This window comes from Pseudophryne corroboree, assembly GCF_028390025.1.
Source record: "Pseudophryne corroboree isolate aPseCor3 chromosome 3 unlocalized genomic scaffold, aPseCor3.hap2 SUPER_3_unloc_67, whole genome shotgun sequence".
Classification (NCBI taxonomy): domain Eukaryota; kingdom Metazoa; phylum Chordata; class Amphibia; order Anura; family Myobatrachidae; genus Pseudophryne; species Pseudophryne corroboree.
In genome coordinates this window covers 595,974-613,664 of record NW_026967560.1, presented here as the reverse complement: position 1 = coordinate 613,664, position 17,691 = coordinate 595,974, and the positions used below count along the sequence as shown (strand labels likewise).

Here is a 17,691-nt window from a genome sequence, read left to right as displayed (position 1 = left end):
CTATATTTGCAAGATTGTTGATATGCTCAATTTCTTCAAGAAGGACGTTCCCCGCTCATATCTTCCAGAGAACACTGACCTGTCATAGGTTCTAGGGAAGCACTTACCTGCCAGGGTTCTATGGAAGCACTGTCCTGCCAAAGATTCTAGGGACGCACTTACCTGCCAATGGGTCTATGAAAGCATCGACCTGCCATAAGTTTTAGGAAGGCAGCAAATTTCCTATTGGAAGCACCGAACTACAATACCAGGCTTGTATAGAAGCACCATCCTGATCGAGTCAGAGTCAGCTTTATTAGCCAGGTATACTTGCGTATACTAGGAATTTGTCTTTGGTTTGCTATACATCAGCCAAGTAGATAACATATAATATGGTGGGGGACAAGTACAGTCATACAGATAGGTATACCGTAGGAGGACAAGTGAGTTACATGTACGTCTCGTCAGTCAGGTGTTCTATGGACCTACCAGAGGTCTAGGGAATTCCCCGACCTGCCAGAGGTTTCTAGGGAAGCATTGACTACGTCTGCCTCATTGTCTCCAGTCTGCAAGGTGCAGAATCCATTTATGTGACGCATAACCCTGCTACCTGCACACTAGTGCCCTGGACCTGTCTGCCTTGTATCCAGCTCTGTTTCATACGTACAAGCTTTTATCTGATTGTCTGGATCACCTGCAGCATACTGCATATACTGCATTTCACCCAGCCATCCATACCAGTGTCTGTGTACTGGCTGGACGCTCTATTCATTCATTGTACCCCAAGGGCGTTTGTATTACGTCCTTCCTGCATTTATTACTTGTCAATGCATTCTGCTGATATCCTGCCTGGTCCATATTCCGTACTCTGATCTGCATTATATCTGTATGTACTAAACCTGATTTCTGCTTCATCTACACTGTATCTGTGCAAACCCCAACCTGCCAGGGATGTCTAGGGAAGCACTGACCTGCCATCGGGGTCTACTGCTCTGCCGTTTCCCATGCCAATCAATCTTTCCTCAAGTCTCTCTTCTCAGTTCTATGATCCATGCCTCCTCCTCACTGCCACTGACTTTACCTCCCTTTTTACTTCCAAAGTTAAAGCCATCTGTCACAAAATGTCCTCTCTTCTGATGCTCCTTCTATGCCACCCACCCCTCTCTCCTGACACCTACCCCTATGCTCCTTCCGCCCACCACAGGAGTATTTACCTTATCTTATCCTCTTCCCTCCTCTACTTGACCCCTGCATCTCTCCCCTCTACCTTGCCCACCACTTCAACCCAACCCTCTCCACTGGTGTCTTCCCCTCATCATTCATCCTTCAAACTCACTCTTGTCTCACTCTCTAATTACCACCCCATTTCTCCGATCCCTGTTGCCACTAAAATACTCAGGTGGCTTGTCTACAACCATCTCATCTGCTGTCTCTTCAATAACTCTATCTTTGAAATACAGGGGTCACTTCTCCCTCTTGGACCTCTCTGTGGCCTTTGCCACCTCTTGTGAGTGTCCAGTTGCCTTAACTCAACATAGCCAAAACTGAACTCATTGTCTTCCTTCCATCTCGAATCCCCTCCCGACCTCCCTATCACTGTCAACAACACCACTGTCTCCTCTATTCCCCATTTCTGCTGCCTGGGAATCCTTATTGACACCTCCTTTACCTTCACCTCCCTCATTCAGTCTCTTGCCGGTTCCTGCTCTGCAACATTGGTCGCATCCAACCCTTCCACTCCCAGGATGTCCACTCACTGATCGTCACTCACCTCCTCCTCACTCCATTCCCATCTTTCTCCACTCTGTACTTAATGCTGCTGCTAGACTTATCATCTTCTTCTCCCACAGCTCTGCCTCCCCTCCTGCCAAGCCCTTCACTGTGTCCCCTATCCATCCTCTTCAAACTCCTCACCGTCACATACAAGGCCCTCTCCAACTCCACTGCTCCCTACATCTCCGACCCCATCTCTTTACACCCTTCTTTCCTTCCTCTCCGGTGGAGCATGACCGCCACATTTCCTGCCCTACCATTGAAACAATCTCCATCATTCCATCAGAGTATCCCCCAGCCTCCATTGCTTCATGCGGTAGATGAAAAGCCACCTGTTCATAAAAGCACATTCGTCCACCACTGTCACCACGCAGTCAACCTCACCTTATTGCGCCCTCCAGTTCTCCCACTCCCGCTTTCTGCTCCCCTTACATTGATTGGTTCACTCCTTGTGTTTCATTCCCTCCCCCCCCCCCCCCGGCTTAAACTGTAAGATCCGTAGAGCAGGGCCCTCCTGCCTCAGTGACTACCTCTCTTGCACACCAGTTACACTCTACACTACCTCCTTGGTTGCAGGCAAGAAAGAGGAACGACGCTGCTTTTGAAAGGTGCAGGGTGCTAGAATCAACACTATATAAATAACGTTTGTTAATAATAATAGGTGCAGTGTCAGTGTGTGTTTTTAGCAAGATTGTAGTGCTGGTGTAGGTGTAGTGTAACTGTATGTATAGTGTTGCTGTAGTGTATTGTTGGTGTGTTACTATATGTATAGTGTTGGTGTAGTGTAACTGTATGTATAGTGTTGCTGTAGTGTATTGTTGGTGTGTTACTATATGTATAGTGTTGCTGTAGTGTTACTGTATGTATAGTGTTGCTGTAGTGTATTGTTGGTGTGTTACTATATGTATAGTGTTGCTGTAGTGTTACTGTACTGTATGAATGTATTGTGTTAGTGTCGTGTTACTGTATGTATAGTGTAGGCAGGGCTGCAGCTAGTGGGGGGCTAAGAGGGTATGCGTCCCAGGTGCAGGACTTGAGGGGGCGCCGAGGAGTTACAGAGGAGCAGGGTTTTTTTTTTATCTTCTCTTACGTCCTAGATGATGCTGGGGTCCACATTAGTACCATGGGGTATAGACGGGTCCACCAGGAGCCATTGGCACTTTAAGAGTTTGAGAGTGTGGGCTGGCTCCTCCCTCTATGCCCCTCCTGTCAGATTCGGTTTAGAAAATGTGCCCAGAGGAGCCGGTCACAGCTAGGGGCGCTCCATAGGAGTTTTTCTAGAAAAAGTTTTATTAGAGTTTATTATTTTACAGGGAGGCTGCTGGCAACAGCCTCCCTGCTTCTAAGGGGGGGAGCAGTGTCCGCCCTGCGGGGTCTGAGCCACTACCTCCGCTGACTTTACACTGAGCTCCAGAGGGGTCGGATTGCTCTCTGCCACATGGGATCGCTCGCCCCAGCAGCATGCTGCCACCCCCTTGCAAAGCTGAAGAATCGGTGGCGAGTGAGACACTGACCCCCCTAGCAAGCGGGGGGGTCGGTGTGAAAATGGCGGCAACAGGGTAGGATGGCTCAGCGGTACATGGTGCAGCGCTGTGAGGGGTGCCCTGAGCCAGCGCTTACCCCCTACACTGGTCCAGAAGCCTGTCGGAGTCCCCGGATCTCAGCCAGCACCCAATCCTCAGGCCAGTATAATCCTATGAAGAGCGGGAAGACAGCACCAGTAAGGGGGTGGAGCTTCTCCTCAGAGCGGACCCTGCAGCGTTCCAGCGCCATTTTCCTGCTTGCACAGCGCTGATCAGAAGAAACAGGTCCCCCCACAGCAACTCCAGCTATCTGTACACGGTACCAGGGGGTTGTAGAAGGGGGGGAGAGGCTGCAATACGACTGTGTATCCTATTAAGGTGCACAGGCAGCGCTGACAAGGGGTCTCCCTCTGGTAAAAGTGCTGTGTGTGGGTTGGCTCCGATCTCTGTGTCTCTCTTGTCTTTCTTGGAGGGGGGAACTCTATCTGCCGCGTGTGTGTGTGTGTGTGTGTGTGTGTGTGTGTGTGTGTGTGTGTGTGTGTGTGTGTGTGTGTGTGTGTGTGGAGTGTTTGGGGGTCTCCTTTACACTATGTCCAGGGACTCTGTGTCATATGCTGCAGAGGATTTGTCCTCCCAGGATGATCCCATTCCATGTAATCAGGATAGCACTGGTTTAGCACAGATTCCAGCAAGGGAACCTGAGTGGTTTTCCTCTATCAAATCTTGGATTTCTCAGATTTCTGACAGGGTTGCCAGTAATGAATCTGCAACCCAGGTATTACAGAGCTCTATGGCAGTATGGCCGGTTTCTGGTACCTCAGGACGCTCCGCTATATACCCCCACAAACTTTTACATGTGATGCCAGATGACACGGATACCGATTCTGACACCACAGACGGTGATGGGGATGTGTTGCGGCGGTCTGCCTCTCTTGCAAATGGGGTGCAATTGATGATAGAGGCTATCAGGGATGTGCTACATATTAATGATACCACACCTGAGCAGGTTGAGGAGGTCTTTTTTCACTGAAAATAAAAAAGCCTTGCTAACCTCGCTAGAATTGGATGCTATATTTGAGAAAGCATGGGAAAACCCTGAGAAAAAAATTCCTAATCCCTAAAAGGGTCCAGGTGGCGTTTCCTTTCCCTGAGGAGGATAGAAAAAAATGGGAAAACCCACCGATTGTTGACGCATCTGTGTCCAGACTCTCAAAAAAGTGGTTTTACCTGTTCCAGGATCTACCACCTTAAAGGAGCCGGCTGATCGTAAAATTGATAATACGCTTAAATCAATGTACACCGCTTCGGGGGCCATATTACGCCCCACTATTGCTAGTGCATGGATTGCAAAGGCAATAGTAAAGTGGTCGGCTACCTTACTTGAGGATTTGGATACGATGGATAAGGGCGATGTTGAATTGTTTTTGCGTAACATTCACAATTCAGGAGGTTTTATGGTAGAATCGATGAAAGACCTGGGTTCCATGGCTGCGGGAATCTCTTCCATGTCTATTTCAGCTCGTCGGGGACTTTGGATGCGCCAGTGGTCGGCCGACGCGGAATCCAGAAGAAGTGTGGAGTCCCTACCCTACACAGGTCAGGCTTTCTTTGGAAAAGCTTTGGATGCGTGGATATCCACGGCTACAGCGGGTAAGTCTCCATTTCTTCCCTCAGCTGCACCTGCTCCGAAGAAATCCTTCTCTTCATCAGCATCGCAGTCCTTTCGGCCTAACAAGCCTAGAAAGGCCAAACAGTCCAATACCTTCTTTAGGGGAGGTCGAGCTAAATCCAAGAAACCTGCTGCTGCAGGTTCCCAGGAACAAAAGCCTGTTTCAGGTACACCAAAGTCCTCCGCATGACGGTGGACAGCGCGGCCTGGACGTGGGGCCGGTGGGAGCGAGACTCAGACAGTTCAGTCACGTCTGGGTATCGTCCGGCCTGGATCCCTGCGTGATAGATATTGTGTCCCAGGGATACAGGCTGGAATTTCAAAATCTCCCTCCTCACCGATTTTTCAAATCAGGCTTACCAGTTCTACTGGCAGACAGAACTGTCCTACAAGAAGCTGTCCAGAAGTTGGTGGAGGACCAGGTCATTGTGCCAGTTCCTCCTCATTTGCAAACCACAGGTTACTATTCAAACCTTTTTGTGGTACCGAAACCGGATGGTTCGGTCAGGCCCATTCTGAACCTAAAATCGCTGAACCCCTTTCTAAAGGAGTTCAAGTTGAAAATGGAGTCTCTAAGGGCGGTGATATCAGGTCTGGAAGAGGGGGAATTCCTGGTATCCCTGGATATCAAGGATGCATACCTCCACATTCCGATTTGGCTGCCGCATCAGGCTTATCTCCATTTCGCATTACTGGACTGTCATTTCCAGTTCCAGGCCCTGGCATTCGGAATCTCAACAGCACGGAGGGTGTTCACCAAGGTGATGGCAGAGATGATGGTTCTCCTCCGCAAACAAGGGGTGAACATCATTCCATATCTGGACGATCTGCTGATAAAGGCATCGTCCAAGGAGAAGCTGTTGCAGTCCATTGTTCTCACAACCCACCTACTCAGATTCCACGTCTGGATTCTGAACCTTCCAAAGTCACATCTGGAACCAACCCAGAGGTGGTCTTTTCTGGGGATGATCCTCGACACAGAAGTGCAGAGGGTGTTTCTTCCGCAGGAAAAGGCGTTGGTGATACAAACAATGGTCCGGGATGTCCTGAAGACAGCCCGGGTGTCGGTTCATCAATGCATTCGCCTTTTGGGAAAGATGGTGGCCTCTTACGAGGCTCTCCAGTATGGGAGGTTCCATGCTCGGGCCTTCCAACTGGATCTCCTGGACAAGTGGTCAGGATCTCATCTCCATATGCACCAGAGAATTTGTCTGTCGCCAAAGGCCAGGATTTCACTCCTCTGGTGGCTCCAATTACCTCACCTACTGGAGGGCCGCAGGTTCTGGATTCAGGACTGTGTCCTTCTAACCACGGATGTGAGCCTCCGGGGATGGGGCACAGTCATTCAAGGGGAAACCTTCCAGGGAAGGTGATCAAGTCTGAAAGCCGGCCTGCCCATCAACATCCTGGAACTAAGAGCCGTCTACAACGGTCTTCTTCAGGCGGCCCGTCTTCTAAGAAATCGGGCCATTCAAGTGCAGTTGGACAATGTAATGACAGTGGCCTACATAAACCAACAGGGCGGAACGAAGAGCAGAGCTGCAATGTCAGAGGTGCCAAAAATCATCCTCTGGGCAGAAAGACACGCGTTGGCGCTCTCAGCAATCTTCATTCCGGGAGTGGACAACTGGGAAACAGACTTCCTCAGCAGACACGATCATCCAGGGGAGTGGGGTCTCCATCCGGAGGTGTTCAAAGAAATTAAAGACCTTTGGGGGTTACCCCAAATAGACATGATGGCCTCTCATCTCAACAAGAAGTTTCGGCGCTATTGTTCCAGGTCGAGGGACCCACAAGCAGTGGACGCCCTGGTGTCTCTGTGGGTGTTCCAGTCGGTGTACTTGTTTCCGCCACTCCCACTCATTCCAAGAGTTCTAAAGCTCGTAAGGAGGACTAGAGTTCAAGCAATCCTCATTGCTCCAGACTGGCCAAGGCGGGCTTGGTACGCGGACCTTCTGAATCTTACAGGAAGAGCCTCTTCGGGAGGACCTGCTGCATCAAGACTTACCGCGGCTACGTTTGATGGCATGGAGGTTGAATCCCTGATACTTGCTCAGAAGGGCATTCCAAAGAAGGTCATTCCTATCCTGATACAGGCTAGGAAAGGGGTAACGTCTAAACATTACAATCGTATTTGGAAGAAATATGTCTCTTGGTGTGAGTCCAAGAAGTTTCCTGCGGTGTAGATTCAACTTGGACGTTTTCTCCTCTTACTGCAAGCAGGTGTGGATATGGGCCTGAGGCTGGGATCTGTGAAGGTCCAGATTTCGGCCCTATCCATTTTCTTCCAGAAACAATTGGCTGCCCTCCCTGTGGTTCAGACCTTTTTGAAAGGAGTTCTGCGCATCTAACCTCCCTTTGTACCGCCTACGGCGCATTGGGACCTTAACGTGGTGTTGCAGTTCCTCCAGTTGGATTGGTTTGAGCCTCTACAGGAGGTTGAGGCCAAATTTCTTACATGGAAGGATGTCACATTGTTGTCCTTAGCTTCTGCTAGATGTGTGTCGGAGTTGGAGGCTTTGTCCTGTAAAAGCCCTTATTTGATCTTCCACGAAGATAGAGCTGAGCTCCGGACATGCCAGCAGTTTCTTCCAAAGGTTGTGTCGGCATTTCATATCAACCAACCTATTGTGGTGCCAGTGGCTACTGACTCCTCTACTTCATCAAAGTCCTTGGATGTTGTGAGGGCTTTGAAAATCTATGTGAAGAGGACTGCTCTTCACAGGAAATCGGACTCTTTGTTTGTCCTGTATGACCCCAAGAAAATTGGGTGTCCTGCTTCTAAGCAGACTATATCTCGCTGGATCAGGTTCACTATCCAGCATGCATATTCTACGGCAGGATTGCTGTGTCCAAAATCTGTTAAGGCCCACTCTACTCGTAAGGTGGGGTCTTCCTGGGCGGCTGCCCGGGGTGTCTCTGCATTGCAACTTTGCCGAGCAGCTACTTGGTCTGGGTCGAACACGTTTGCAAGTTCTACAAGTTCGATACTTTGGCCTCTGATGATCTGAAGTTCAGTCAATCAGTTCTGCAGGAGCCTCCGCGCTCTCCCTTCCGATCTGGGAGCTTTGGTATATCCCCATGGTACTAATGTGGACCCCAGCATCCTCTAGGACGTAAGAGAAAATAGGATTTTGGTTATCTACCGGTAAATCCTTTTCTCGTAGTCCGTAGTGTACTGCATTGTTACTTGGTAAGTAATGTTTCAGCAGTGCTGCGTTTCAAGCTAAATTAGCCTGGCGTGCCTTGTATGTGTGAGCTGGTGTGAATCTCACCACTATCTGTGTAAAATCCTTCTCTCGAAGTTGTCCGTCTTCTCGGGCATAGTTTCTAGACTGAGTCTGGTAGGAGGGGCATAGAGGGAGGAGCCAGCCCACACTCTCAAACTCTTAAAATGCCTATGGCTCCTGGTGGACCCATCTGTACCCCATGGTACTAATGTGGACCCCAGAATCCTCTGCGGACTACGAGAAAAGAATTTACAGGTAGGTAACCAAAATCCTATTTTCTCTAACCCACCTGTCTGCCCGCAGCTGGCTCCGACGCTGTGCGGGTGAGCTCCAGTACCTGGGATCTCTCCTATGCCGGTTACTGTCTTAAACTCTCTTCTTTGCCATGCGGTGCACTGTGCAAGCTGTAGAAGGGAGCTGTTGGTGATGTGTTCTTCAGCAGGCTATGATCCCGGCATGTAGTGCACCGATGTGGTGTAGCATATAAGGGGATGTAGTGTAGTGATGTACTATAGCATATGGGGTATGTAGTGCAGTGTATAGCGGCATGTAGTGTAGTGATGTAGTTCAGAGTGTACGGGGATGTAATATAGTGATGTAGTGCAGTGAATAGCGGCATGTAGTGCAGTGATATAGTTCGGCGTGTAAGGGGATGTAATAAAGTGATATAGTGCAGTGAATAGGGGAATGTAGTTCGGCGTGTAGGGGATGCAATATAATGATGTAGTGCTGTGAATAGGGGAATGTAGTGCAGTGATGTAGTTCAGCGTTTAGGGGAATGTAATATAGTGATGTAGTGCAGTGAATAGCGGCATGTAGTGTAGTGATGTAGTTCAGTGTGTAGGGGGATGTAATATAGTGATGTAGTTCAGTGAATAGCGGCATGTAGTGTAGTGATGTAGTTCAGCGTGTAGGGGGATGTAATATAGTGATGTAGTGCAGTGAATAGAGGAATGTAGTGCAGTGATGTAGTTCGGCGTGTAGGGGATGTAATATAGTGATGTAGTGCAGTGTATAGCGTCATGTAGTGCAGTGATGTAGTTCGGCGTGTAGGGGGATGTAATATAGTGATTTAGTGCAGTGAATAGGGGAATGTAGTGCAGTGATGTAGTGCAGTGATGTAGTTCAGCGTGTAGGGGGATGCAGTATAGTGATGTAGTGCAGTGATGTAGTTCGGCATGTAGGGGATGTAATATAGTGATGTAGTGCAGTGAATAGGGGAATGTAGTGCAGTGATGTAGTTCGGCGTGTAGGGGATGTAATATAGTGATGTAGTGCAGTGAATAGGGGAATGCAGTGCAGTGATGTAGTTCGGCGTGTAGAGGATGTAATATAGTGATGTAGTGCAGTGTATAGCGGCATGTAGTGCAGTGATGTAGTTCGGCGTGTAGGGGATGTAATAAAGTGATGTAGTGCAGTGTATAGCGGCATGTAATGCAGTGATGTAGTTCGGCGTGTAAGGGGATGTAATATAGTGATGTAGTGCAGTGAATAGCGGCATGTAGTGTAGAGATGTAGTTCAGCGTGTAGGTTGATGTAATATAGTGATGTAGTGCAGTGATGTAGTTCGGCGTGTAAGGGGATGTAATATAGTGATGTAGTGCAGTGAATAGGGGAATGTAGTGCAGTGATGTAGTTCGGCGTGTAGGGGATGTAATATAGTGATGTAGTGCAGTGTATAGCGGCATGTAGTGCAGTGATGTAGTTCAGCGTGTAGGGGGATATAATAAAGTGATGTAGTGCAGTGTATAGCGGCATGTAGTGCAGTGATGTAGTTCGGCGTGTAAGGGGATGTAATATAGTGATGTAGTGCAGTGTATAGCGGCATGTAGTGCAGTGATGTAGTTTGGCGTGTAGGGGGATATAATAAAGTGATGTAGTGCAGTGTATAGCGGCATGTAATGCAGTGATGTAGTTCGGCGTGTAAGGGGATGTAATATAGTGATGTAGTGCAGTGAATAGCGGCATGTAGTGTAGAGATGTAGTTCAGCGTGTAGGTTGATGTAATATAGTGATGTAGTGCAGTGAATAGGGGAATGTAGTGCAGTGATGTAGTTCGGCGTGTAGGGGATGTAATATAGTGATGTAGTACAGTGTATAGCGGCATGTAGTACAGCGATGTAGTTCGGCGTGTAAGGGGATGTAATATGGTGATGTAGTGCAGTGTATAGCGGCATGTAGTGCAGTGATGTAGTTCGGCGTGTAGGGGATGTAATATAGTGATGTAGTGCAGTGAATAGGGGAATGTAGTGCAGTGATGTAGTTCAGCGTGTAGGGGGATGTAATAAAGTGATGTAGTGCAGTGTATAGCGGCATGTAGTGCAGTGATGTAGTTCTTCGTGTAAGGGGATGTAATAAAGTGATATAGTGCAGTGAATAGGGGACTGTAGTGCAGTGATGAAGTGATATGATGTAGGGGGTAATTCAGACCTGATCACTGCTGTGTTTTCGCACAGCGGGCGATCAGGTCGGTACTGCGCATGCGTATACACCGCAATGTGCTGGCGCGTCGGAAAACTGCACCGGGCATTGGTGCACAGCGATGGGATGGTGCGAAAAAAGCAATCGTGCGGGCGATCGCAAGGGGACTGACAGGAAGAGGGCGTGTGTGGGTAGCAACTGACCGTTTTGTAGGAGTGTACAGGAAATCGCAGGAGGGACCAGGCATTTGGAGGAAGGGTTTTTGACATCAGCTCCGACCCCGAACATCGCAGCGACTGAGTAAGTCCCGGGCTGAGCAGATACTGCAGAAACTGATGTTTGTGCAGCTCTCCAACAAATGCGATCGCACACCTGCAGCAGACTTGCCTACTCTCCTGGATTCTGCGGGAGACACCCGGTTTCTCGGGTAGTCCCCCGCAGCCCCGGAAGAGTGGGCACCCCTCCCGCATTCTGCCTAGCGGAGGGGGCAGGGCTTAATGACGCAATGATATGCTAATAGCATCATTGAAGCTCCGCCCATATGCAAATACCACCCAATCGCGGTATTTGCTTGTGCAGTGGGCGGGCCTAATGACGTCATTGGCCCGGTCCCGCCTCCGTCGCCGCCCACCTGCTACTCCTCTCCGAGTATCTCCTGGAGAGGAGAGGAGAGAAGAAAAGTAGGTAAGTATGACCTGCACACACACAATACCCTCCCCCTGTAGGCGGCGACTACCTGATCGCAGCAATGCAAAAAACGCACCCTAGCGATAAGGTCTGAATTACCCCCATAGTGCAGTGATATAGTGCAATGTATAGGGACACACAGAGGGGCATGTAGAGGAACACGCTGCTGGGGGGGGGGCTTGTGACGCTTAGGGCATTTGTGGCACATAGGGGAATATTGTCCAATAGCGTCCCCTTTTTAAAATTATTTTTGCTAATCTGATTATTTTAGTCTGACAGGGTTTGTTTGTTTGTTTGTTTTTGGGTTTTTTTTGGGGTGGGGGTGGTGGCGCCAAATTATTGCCTTGCCCCGGGTGATGAAAATCCTAGTTTGGACCCTGGTGTAGCTGTAGTGTTACTGTAAGTGTTGTGCAGGTGTAGTGTTACTGTATGTATAGTGTAGGTGTAGTGTTACTGTATGTATAGTGTAGGTGTAGTGGTAGTGTAAGGGTAGTGTTACTATATGTATAGTATAGGTGTAGTGTCACTGTATGTATAGTGTTGGTGTAGTGTATTGTTGGTGTGTTACTGTATGTATAGTGTTGGTGTAGTGTTACTGTATGTATAGTGTTGGTGTAGTGTAGTGTTGGTGTGTTACTATATGTATAGTATTGGTGTAGTGTTAATGTATGTATAGTGTTGGTGTAGTGTTACTGTATGTATAGTGTTGGTGTAGTGTTACTGTATGTATAGTGTTGGTGTAGTGTAGTGTTGGTGTGTTACTATATGTATAGTGTTGGTGTAGTGTTACTATATGTATAGTGTTGGTGTAGTGTTACTATATGTATAGTGTTGGTGTAGTGTAGTGTTGGTGTGTTACTATATGTATAGTGTTGGTATAGTGTTGGTGTAGTGTAGTGTTGGTGTGTTACTAAATGGATAGTGTTGGTGTAGTGTTGCTGTATGTATAGTTTTGGTGTAGTGTTACAGTATGTATACTATTGGTGTAGTGTAGTGTTGGTGTGTTACTATATGTATAGTGTTGGTGTAGTGTTACTGTATGTATAGTGTTGGTGTAGTGTTACTGTATGTATAGTATTGGTGTAGTGTAGTGTTGGTGTGTTACTATATGTATAGTGTTGGTGTAGTGTTACTGTATGTATAGTTTTAGTGTAGTGTTACAGTATGTATACTATTGGTGTAGTGTAGTGTTGGTGTGTTACTATATGTATAGTGTAGGTGTAGTGTTACTGTATGTATAGTGTTGGTGTAGTGTTACTGTATGTATAGTGTTGGTGTGTTACTATATGTATAGTGTTGGTGTAGTGTTACTGTATGTATGTTGGTGTAGTGTTACTGTATGTATATTGTTGGTGTAGTGTTACTATATGTATAGTGTTGGTGTAGTGTTACTATATGTATAGTGTTGGTGTAGTGTTACTGTATGTATAGTGTTGGTGTAGTGTTACTGTATGTATAGTGTTGGTGTAGTGTTACTGTATGTATAGTGTTGGTGTAGTGTTACTGTATGTATAGTATTGGTGTAGTGTAGTGTTGGTGTGTTACTATATGTATAGTGTTGGTGTAGTGTTACTGTATGTATAGTTTTAGTGTAGTGTTACAGTATGTATACTATTGGTGTAGTGTAGTGTTGGTGTGTTACTATATGTATAGTGTAGGTGTAGTGTTACTGTATGTATAGTGTTGGTGTAGTGTTACTGTATGTATAGTGTTGGTGTGTTACTATATGTATAGTGTTGGTGTTGTGTTACTGTATGTATAGTGTTGGTGTAGTGTAGTGTTGGTGTGTTACTATATGTATAGTGTTGTAGTGTTACTGTACTGTATATGTATTGTGTTAATGTAGTGTTACTGTATGTATAGTGTAGGTGTAGTGTTAATATAAGTATTGTATAGGTGTAGTGTTAATATATGTATAGTATAGGTGTAGTGTTACTGTATGTATAGTGTTGGTGTGTTACTATATGTATAGTGTTGGTGTTGTGTTACTGTATGTATAGTGTTGGTGTAGTGTAGTGTTGGTGTGTTACTATATGTATAGTGTTGTAGTGTTACTGTACTGTATATGTATTGTGTTAATGTAGTGTTACTGTATGTATAGTGTAGGTGTAGTGTTACTGTACTGTATGTATGTATTGTGTTAGTGTAGTGTTACTGTATGCATACCCTCCAACATTTGACACACAAAATTCAATACAAATTAGAAAAGGGGCGTGGTCATGGGTAAAGGGGGCGTGGTCACACCCCTTTTCCTATACTTTCAATGGAAGTTTGGAGAGCCGAAAATCGGTACAGACCATGAAAAAAAGGTCCTGTACCTATTAAAAAGATACAGTTGGAGGGTATGTGTATGTATGGTGTAGGTGTAGTGTTAGTGTAAGTGTAGTATTAATATATGTATATTGTTGGTGTAGTGTTACTGTATGTATAGTGTAGGTGTAGTGGTAGTGTAAGGGTAGTGTTACTATATGTATAGTATAGGTGTAGTGTCACTGTATGTATAGTGTTGGTGTAGTGTATTGATGGTGTGTTACTGTATGTATAGTGTAGGTGTAGTGTTAATATAAGTATTGTATAGGTGTAGTGTTAATATATGTATAGTATAGGTGTAGTGTTACTGTATGTATAGTGTTGGTGTAGTGTTACTGTATGTATAGTGTTAGTGTAGTGTCACTGTATGTATAATGGTGTAGTGTTACTGTATGTATAGTGTTGGTGTAGTGTTACTGTATGTATAGTGTTGGTGTAGTGTATTGTTGGTGTGTTACTATGTGTATAGTGTAGGTGTAGTGTTAATATAAGTATTGCATAGGTGTAGTGTTAATATATGTATAGTATAGGTGTAGTGTTACTGTACATAAACTCACATTTTGTCTTCCAACATTGCTGGGTGATCATATCATATACAACCCATTAAGAACCTAGCAACCTGCGGAACCATTATGTGACAGGTAGCATCTATCCTTGTGTATCAATGCCTATTTCCCTATAGATTGTAAGCTTGCGAGCAGGGCCTTCCTACCTCTGTCTGTCTGTCTTTGCCCAGTTTTGTTCTATAATTGTTTTTCTAATTGTAAAGCACAACGGAATATGCTGCGCTATATAAGAAACTGCTAATAATAAATAATAATAATAATAATAATAATAATAATAATAATATTATATAGTGTTAGTGTAGTGTTACTGTATGTATAGTGTAGGTGTAGTGTTACTGTATGTATAGTGTAGGTGTAGTGTTACTATATGTATAGTTTTGGTGTAGTGGTAGTGTAGGTGTAGTGTTACTATATGTATAGTGTAGGTGTAGTGTTACTGTATGTATAGTGTTGGTGTGTTACTATATGTATAGTGTAGGTGTAGTGTTACTGTATGTATAGTGTAGGTGTAGTGGTAGTGTAAGGGTAGTGTTACTATATGTATAGTGTTGGTGTAGTGTTACTGTATGTATAGTGTTGGTGTAGTGTATTGTTGGTGTGTTACTATATGTATAGTGTAGGTGTAGTGTTACTGTATGTATAGTGTTGGTGTGTTACTATATGTATAGTGTAGGTGTAGTGTTACTGTATGTATATATTGTGTAAGTGTAGTGTTACTGTATGTATAATGTTGGTGTAGTGTTACTGTATGTATGTATTGTGTAAGTGTAGTGTTACTGTATGTATAATGTTGGTGTAGTGTAACTGTATATATTGTGTAAGTGTAGTGTTACTGTATGTAAAGTGTTGGTGTAGTGTTACTGTATGTATGCATTGTGTAAGTGTAGTGTTACTGTATGTGTAGTGTTTGCGTAGTGTTATTGTATGAATAGTGTTGGTGTAGTGTATTGTTGGTGTGTGTCTTATCAGACACAGCTATGTCAGGTGCAGTACCACACTGCTGACACTACTGTAGTGCTACATTGTATACGTATCAGGCACAGCTACGTCAGGTGCAGTACCACACTGCTGACACTACTGTAGTGCTACATTGTATATGTATCAGGCACAGCTTTATCAGGTGCAGAACCACACTGCTGACATTACTGTAGTGCTTCATTATAATTGTATACTTATCAGACACAGCTTTATCAGGTGCAGTACCACACTGCTGACACTACTGCAGTGCTACATTGTATACATATCAGGCACAGCTATGGTAGGTGCACTACCACACTGCTGACACTACTGTAGTGCTACATTGTATACGTATCAGGCAGAGCTACGTCAGGTGCAGTACCACACTGCTGACACTACTGTATTGCTACATTGTATACGTATCAGGCAGAGCTACGTCAGGTGCAGTACCACACTACTATAGTGCTACATTGTATATGAATAAGGCACAGCAACATCAGGTGCAGTACCACACTGCTGACACTGCTGTAGCACTACACTATATACTTATCAGGCACAATTACGTCAGGTGCAGTACCACACTGCTGACACTACTGTAGTGCTACATTATATATGTATCAGGCACTTCTATGTCAGGCGCAGTACCACACTACTGACACTACTGTACTGCTACGACATAGCTAAGTCAGGCGCAGTACCACACTACTGACACTACTGTACTGCTACGACATAGCTAAGTCAGGTGCAGTACCACACTGCTGACACTACTGTAGTACTACATTGTATATGAATCAGACATAGTTACGTCAGGTGCAGTACAACGCTGCTGACACTACTGTAGTGCTACATTGTATATGCATCAGACATAGCTACGTCAGGTGCAGTACCACACTGCTGACACTACTGTAGTGCTACATTGTATATGTATCAGACATAGTTACGTCAGGTGCAGTACAACGCTGCTGACACTACTGTAGTGCTACATTGTATATGCATCAGACATAGCTACGTCAGGTGCAGTACCACACTGCTGACACTACTGTAGTGCTACATTGTATATGTATCAGGCACTTCTACGTCAGGTGCAGTACCACACTACTGACACTACTGTAGTGCTACGACATAGCTAAGTCAGGTGCAGTACCACACTGCTAACACTACTGTAGTACTACATTGTATATGAATCAGACATAGTTACGTCAGGTGCAGTACAACGCTGCTGACACTACTGTAGTGCTACATTGTATATGCATCAGACATAGCTACGTCAGGTGCAGTACCACACTGCTGACACTACTGTAGTGCTACATTGTATATGTATCAGACATAGTTACGTCAGGTGCAGTACAACGCTGCTGACACTACTGTAGTGCTACATTGTATATGCATCAGACATAGCTACGTCAGGTGCAGTACCACACTGCTGACACTACTGTAGTGCTACATTGTATATGTATCAGACATAGTTACGTCAGGTGCAGTACAACGCTGCTGACACTACTGTAGTGCTACATTGTATATGCATCAGACATAGCTACGTCAGGTGCAGTACCACACTGCTGACACTACTGTAGTGCTACATTATGGGGGTCATTCCGAGTTGTTCGCTCGCAAGCTGCTTTTAGCAGCTTTGCACACGCTAAGCCGCCGCCTACTGGGAGTGAATCTTAGCATAGTAAAATTGCGAACGAAAGATTCGCAATATTGCGAAAAGACTTCTCTGTGCAGTTTCTGAGTAGCTCGAGACTTACTCTGCCAGTGCGATCAGTTCAGTGCTTGTCGTTCCTGGTTTGACGTCACAAACACACCCAGCGTTCGCCCAGACACTCCTCCGTTTCTCCAGCCACTCCCGCGTTTTTCCCAGAAACGGTAGCGTTTTTTCACACACTCCCATAAAACGGCCAGTTTCCGCCCTGAAACACCCACTTCCTGTCAATCACATTACGATCACCAGAACGAAGAAAAAACCTCGTAATGCCGTGAGTAAAATACCTACCTGCATAGCAAATTAACTTGGCGCAGTCGCACTGCGGACATTGCGCATGCGCATTAGCGACTAATCGCTCCGTTGCGAGAAAAAAATAACGAGCGAACAACTCGGAATAACCCCCCATATACGTATCAGGCACAGCTTTATCAGGTGCAGAACAACACTGCTGACATTACTGTAGTGCTTCATTGTAATTGTATACTTATCAGACACAGCTTTATCAGGTGCAGTACCACACTGCTGACACTACTGCAGTGCTACAATGTATACATATCAGGCACAGCTATGTCAGGTGCAGTACCACACTGCTGACACTACTGTATTGCTACATTGTATATGCATCAGACATAGCTACGTCAGGTGCAGTACCACACTGCTAACACTACTGTAGTGCTACATTGTATATGCATCAGACATAGCTACGTCAGGTGCAGTACAACGCTGCTGACACTACTGTAGTGCTACATTGTATATGCATCAGACATAGCTACGTCAGGTGCAGTACCACACTGCTGACACTACTGTAGTGCTACATTGTATATGTATCAGACATAGCTACGTCAGGTGCAGTACCACACTGCTGACA

At 45.8% G+C, this 17,691-nt stretch overlaps 1 protein-coding gene across 1 annotated transcript in view; it reads left to right on the top strand.

The window, feature by feature from the left end:
• LOC134984583 (uncharacterized) overlaps positions 1-17,691 on the top strand; it is a 146,448-nt gene that overhangs the window by 48,253 nt on the left and 80,504 nt on the right. The window lies entirely within an intron of this gene.